The 5447-nt window shown below is 50.8% G+C and overlaps 1 long non-coding RNA gene across 1 annotated transcript; it reads left to right on the top strand.

Moving 5' to 3' along the window:
• Positions 1-3207: 3207 nt before the first annotated feature.
• LOC123092016 (uncharacterized) lies at positions 3208-5123 on the top strand. The gene is made up of 3 exons (XR_006444088.1): positions 3208-4409; positions 4520-4596; positions 4683-5123. It is a non-coding gene; the product is annotated as an uncharacterized lncRNA (long non-coding RNA).
• The last annotated feature ends 324 nt before the right edge of the window (positions 5124-5447 follow it).

Below are 5447 nucleotides of genomic sequence, written 5' to 3'. Positions count from 1 at the left end.
TCACCACCCACTTCGTAGCCACTGTCGATGATTTAACCGACATGCTCGACTTCGACAGTATGGACGATGATGTAGGAGACGAAGATGAATCAGCACCTATAGGGCACTGGAAAGCCACCTCGTCATATGACATATAAATGGTGGATACACCCAACGAAGGCAATGGCGACAAGATAGCGGAGGATGACCCCTCCAAGAAGCAACCCAAGCGCCGACGTCAGCGGCGCCGCTCTAAGTCCCGCCAAAGCAAAAGTGGTGATACCGGCACAGGAGATAATAACACTCCGGATAGTGCTGAAGACAACAACAATCCCCTCCAGCAAGATTTAGAGCAGGAGGATGAAGGAGCCAGCTCTCCTGAGAGAGCGGCAGACGGAGGGCAGGAGGATGATCACATGCCCCCCTCCGAAGATGAGGCAAGCCTCGGCGACGATGAATTTGCCATACCAAAGGATCCCGTCGAACATGAGCGCTTCAAGCGCCGGCTTATGGCCACGGCAAATAGCCTGAAGAAAAAGCAGCAGCAGCTTCAAGCTGATCAAGATCTGGTAGCTGACAAATGGACTGAAGTCCTCGTGGTCGAGGAATATAAACTCGAGCGCCCCTCCAAGAGTTACCCAAGGCGCAGGTTACTACCCCGACTGGAGGAAGAAGCGTATGATACGGCTGATCGGCCACCTCGTGGCCGCGATAGAGAGGCATTCCAGCCAAAAGCTCAGCCCCCACCCCAACGCCATTCCAAAAAAAGGCATGGGGAGATACGCCAGACCTGCGAGACATATTGGAGGACAAGGCAAAGCATTCAAGATCGATCTACGGATCACGAGGGCACACCACTCTGCGAGACGACACGCGTCATGCCCGATACAGTAAAAGAAAATCCGGCCGGGCCGAACACAGCGGGCAAGACCCATTTGAGCTGCGTCGCGATATAGCCCAATACAGAGGCACCGCACACCCCTTATGCTTCACAGACGAAGTAATGGAACATCAATTCCCATAAGGTTTCAAACCTGTGAATATTGAATCATACGATGGCACAACAGATCCCGCGGTATAGATTGAGGATTTCCTCCTCCACATCCACATGGCCCGCAGCGATGACTTACGCGCCATCAAATACCTCCCACTAAAGCTCAAAGGACCAGCGCGGCATTGGCTTAACAGCTTGCCAGCAGACTCCATTAGCTGTTGGGAAGATCTGGAAGCCGCATTCCTCGACAACTTTCAGGGCACTTATGTGCGACCACCAGACACCGATGACTTGAGCCACATAATTCAGCAGCCAGAAGAGTCGGCCAGGCAATTCTGGACCCAGTTCCTTACAAAGAAAAATCAAATTGTCGACTGTCCGGATGCGGAGCCTTAGCAGCTTTCAAGCACAACATCCGAGACGAGTGGCTAGCCCGGCACCTTGGTCAGGAAAAGCCGAAATCTATGACAGCCCTCACGACGCTCATGACCCGCTTTTGTGTGGGGAGAAGACAGCTGGCTGGCTCGCAGTAATAACATATCAAAGAACCATGGTACCTCAGATACCAAGGACGGCAATAGCAGGTCACGTCACAACAAGCATAAGCGCCGCATTAACAGCGAAAATACTGAAAATACGGCAGTCAATGCCGGATTCAAAGTCTCTCAACCCGGTCAGCGGAAAAAGCCATTCAAACAAAGTACGCCGGGTCCGTCCAGCTTGGACCGTATACTCGATCGCTTGTGTCAAATACACGGCACCCCAGACAAGCCAACCAATCACACCAACAGGGATTGTTGGATGTTCAAGCAGGCCGACAAGTTAATTGCCGAAAACAAGGACAAGGGGCCGCATAGCGATGATGAGGAGGAGCCCCGGCAGCCGCACACTGGAGGACAGAAGAGGTTTCCCCCGCAAGTGCGGACGGTGAACATGATATACGCAACCCACATCCCCAAGAGGGAGCGGAAGCGTGCGCTCAGTGACGTATATGCGTTGGAGACAGTCGCCCCAAAGTTCGACCCTTGGTCCTCCTGTCCGATCAACATTGATCATAGGGACCACCCCACTAGTATCCGTCATGGCGGATTCGCCGCACTGGTCCTAGACCCAATCATCGACGGATTTCACCTCACTCAAGTCCTTATGGACGGCGGCAGCAGCCTGAACCTGCTTTATCAGGACACAGTGCGCAAAATGGGTATAGACCCCTCAAGGATCAAACCGACAAAAACGACCTTTAAGGACGTCATTCCAGGTGTAGAGGCCCACTGCACAGGCTCAATCACACTGGAAGTGGTCTTCGGATCCCCGGATAACTTTCGAAGCGAAGAGTTAATCTTTGATATAGTCCCGTTCCGCAGTGGTTATCACGCGCTGCTCGGGCGAACCGCATTTGCTAGATTCAATGCGGTACCACATTATGCATACCTCAAGCTCAAGATGTCAGGACCTCGCGGAGTTATTACAGTCAATGGAAACACAAAGCGCTCCCTCCAAACAGAGGAGCACACCGCGGCCCTCGCAGCAGAAGGGCAAAGCAGCCTCTCAAGGCAATCAACCAGTTCGGCGTTTCAAAGCCCGGGCACCTTCAAGCGCGCTCGGGGCAATCGGCAAATAGACCGCATGGCGCGATCTGAGCTGGCGTAGCAATACGGCGGCCACCCCAACCCCAGCCCAACGGCGATATTCGTGCCGCACGTACATAATTACGCATTAAAATACCATGGGCATAGTTGGGGAGGGGGCACAACTGCGGCACGCCCCAAAACACGGCCCAAAACGCACTAGGGGCTTCTTTTTCTTTTTCTTTCAGGACCTTAATCTCTGGAAACACTGTCCGGCAGCATTATTGCCGAACACATGATGCAGCAACCAAGGAGGCAGACAGCTACGTTATACAACGGAATTCCCAGGTTGATTACAGATTTCATATCATTCCTCAGCTCGCCCATGGAAGGGACATAGTCCTACTCTTTGCTTATCACACTATCTGTATCACTCCGCTTTAACGCAATTTTCCAATAAACAATGCATGACATTACAACTATTATTGCATTCTTGTTATATATAGTATGTAGGATGGCACTATTCTGATCCTAGGATCATAATAGTTATTTGGATGGCGCCTATATAGAGCGCGAGGAGATCCTCCGAACTATTGCGGCCAGCGCCAAACGACAAAACAGAAGAAAAAAACCGCATCCTCTCCCCACGTCTCCCGCACTCCACCTCACATCCGCCCGCACCCCCCGGATCCCCCGCCGCCGAGCCCCCTCCTTCGATCCCACGCCTCATCCGCACCTTCCCTGGAGCCCGCCGCTGCCGCGCCCCCTCCCCGAAGGCCCCCGCCGCTGCGCCACCTCCCGGATCCACCCGTCGCGGAGCGCCCTCCCCTGAACCCCCACGCGCGCCGCCGGATCCTACGGCCTCCAGCCACCACCAAGCACCGGCGCGCGACCCCGCCGCCTACCTCTGTTACGCCGCCGCGTTCTCCCCGCTGCCACCCTCCCTGGATTTCGCCACCGGTGCTGCCGCCTCCTCCCCCGCGGCCACCGTACCCGCTCCTTGACGCCGCCATCCGCCCCAACCAACTCCCCCCAGCCAGATGCGCCGCCGCCAGATTCCCGCATCCCGGACGCCGGAGGCCCGGGATCCGGCTGCCACCATGCGGCACCGCCACCACCTGCCTCCCACCTCGGCCTCCCAGGCTCACTGCGCCTCTACCGGCATCGCCCCCTTCAGCACCGCGTGCCGGAGTCGTCTCATGCACCACTCCCTTCCATCGGCCACCCAGTCGCCCCGCCCTTGCCATCAGCGGAGGAGGCTGCCTCGATTTCTCCAGTGAAACACCCCGAGTACTGCAGCTCTCCTATGCCAGCCATCACCGGGTTTGCTTGAACTGCAGTGCACGGGAGAATAGAAACGGTGACGAGGCTCGTGTCAAATCCTCCCCCTGACCTCTTCCCACGCTTGCTCCTGCTACACCGACCTGCTCCCTCTTCAACCCCTGAACTGTCCATTTTTTGTGATGCTAGTTCTTTTATTTTAGGTATATGTGAACAAGATCAGTGAGCTAGTAACATGATTGGTTTTTATTTGGGGCTAATTACTAAAAAAATTCAGAAGAATGGATGTTGCAAAAAACAAAATTGGCAGAATATGTGATGAATTATTGCTGTTCCCTATGTATTTATTATTCCAAACTTCCGCGCCTACTTAGCAAAAATGCATATGCCCAAGCTCTAATGTTTTACCACTTAAAAGTTGAGGGAAAACAGAGGAAGTTCAGATATGGAACTGCATGACGTTCAGATATATAAAAACTATTAATTTTGCATTATATTTGGTCTCATCTTGCATGCAGGCAACATTTCTGTTCACGGTCGTCGGCACCACCAGATTCCTGGCTGTCCTTGTAGGCCAGTTCCCTGGGGTACTTCCTTCCTCCCTACCTCTCCCTATGTACTATAATATTCCATTGAGCTTAGTAAACAGCCAAGAAAGAAATCATTTTAATCTCCAAAATAAATGTGTGTCTATCAGGATTGGGGCTTCTGACATAACAAACAGCCAAGAAGCATTTTGTTGGTCGTATTAGCCATCAACAACATGTCTCCATGGTATTTTTCTTCTGACATAACAAATGCCTTTATCGGAGTACTGGTTTTCTTACCCTGACAGTTTTGTTTCTTTCACAAATGTGTAGTGCTAATGTGAATCTGCTTCATGTATTACTATTGGGCTGGATGATTCAGTAATTTCTACTTCGTCTATATGTCAAAGTCAAAGGATGTTGCACTGGAGTTCTGCTATAGCTACATCAGGTTCAACTACGGTTGTATGACGGCCGCCCTGAAGTTCTACTATGGTTGGTAGCCAAGTTCTACTACAGCTATACGTCGGCCGTCGTGAAGTTCTACTACTGCTATGTGACAAGTTCTACTACTGCTATACATCAGTGTACTAAGCAACAATCTCTCTCTGCTTTTACAGTAAAACAAGGCCACACTTTTGTTATGTTTGAATCAGTAGTTTGGAAAGGCAATGGCATTTTTCTCTCTGTCCATGTGTAGGTGTTGAGGCTAGTGTGTAAGCTATAAGTGTTAGTTCCGAATCATTTTTCTCTTTATTTGTGTGCCTGGTTAAATTGCGCTACAATGGCCTTCCCCGTCACTAGTTTTCTTTAAAAAGAGTTGTTCGTTCCTACCTTCTACGACAATGTTGCAATTTTACCATTCTAAAATGAGAGAAGGGAAAAACAGTCAGAGTGTGTAAGCAAAAAAATGTGCAGTGGTGAGAAGGATAAAAAATATGTGTAGTGGTGGTGTGAACGTCATGATTATGAAAAAATAGGGCGGTTCGATGATTATGAAAACATTTATCTTTTCTCTCTCTAAAAATGAAACCAAGAAGTTCAAATTAAATAAATAGAGAAGTCCACTTTTTTAGAAAATGAAAATTTTCGCTTCTA

Source organism: Triticum aestivum, chromosome 1A (assembly GCF_018294505.1).
Source record: "Triticum aestivum cultivar Chinese Spring chromosome 1A, IWGSC CS RefSeq v2.1, whole genome shotgun sequence".
Taxonomy (NCBI): Eukaryota; Viridiplantae; Streptophyta; class Magnoliopsida; order Poales; family Poaceae; genus Triticum; species Triticum aestivum.
The sequence above is the reverse complement of the archived record's forward strand: the minus strand, read 5'-3'. Positions and strand labels throughout refer to the sequence as shown.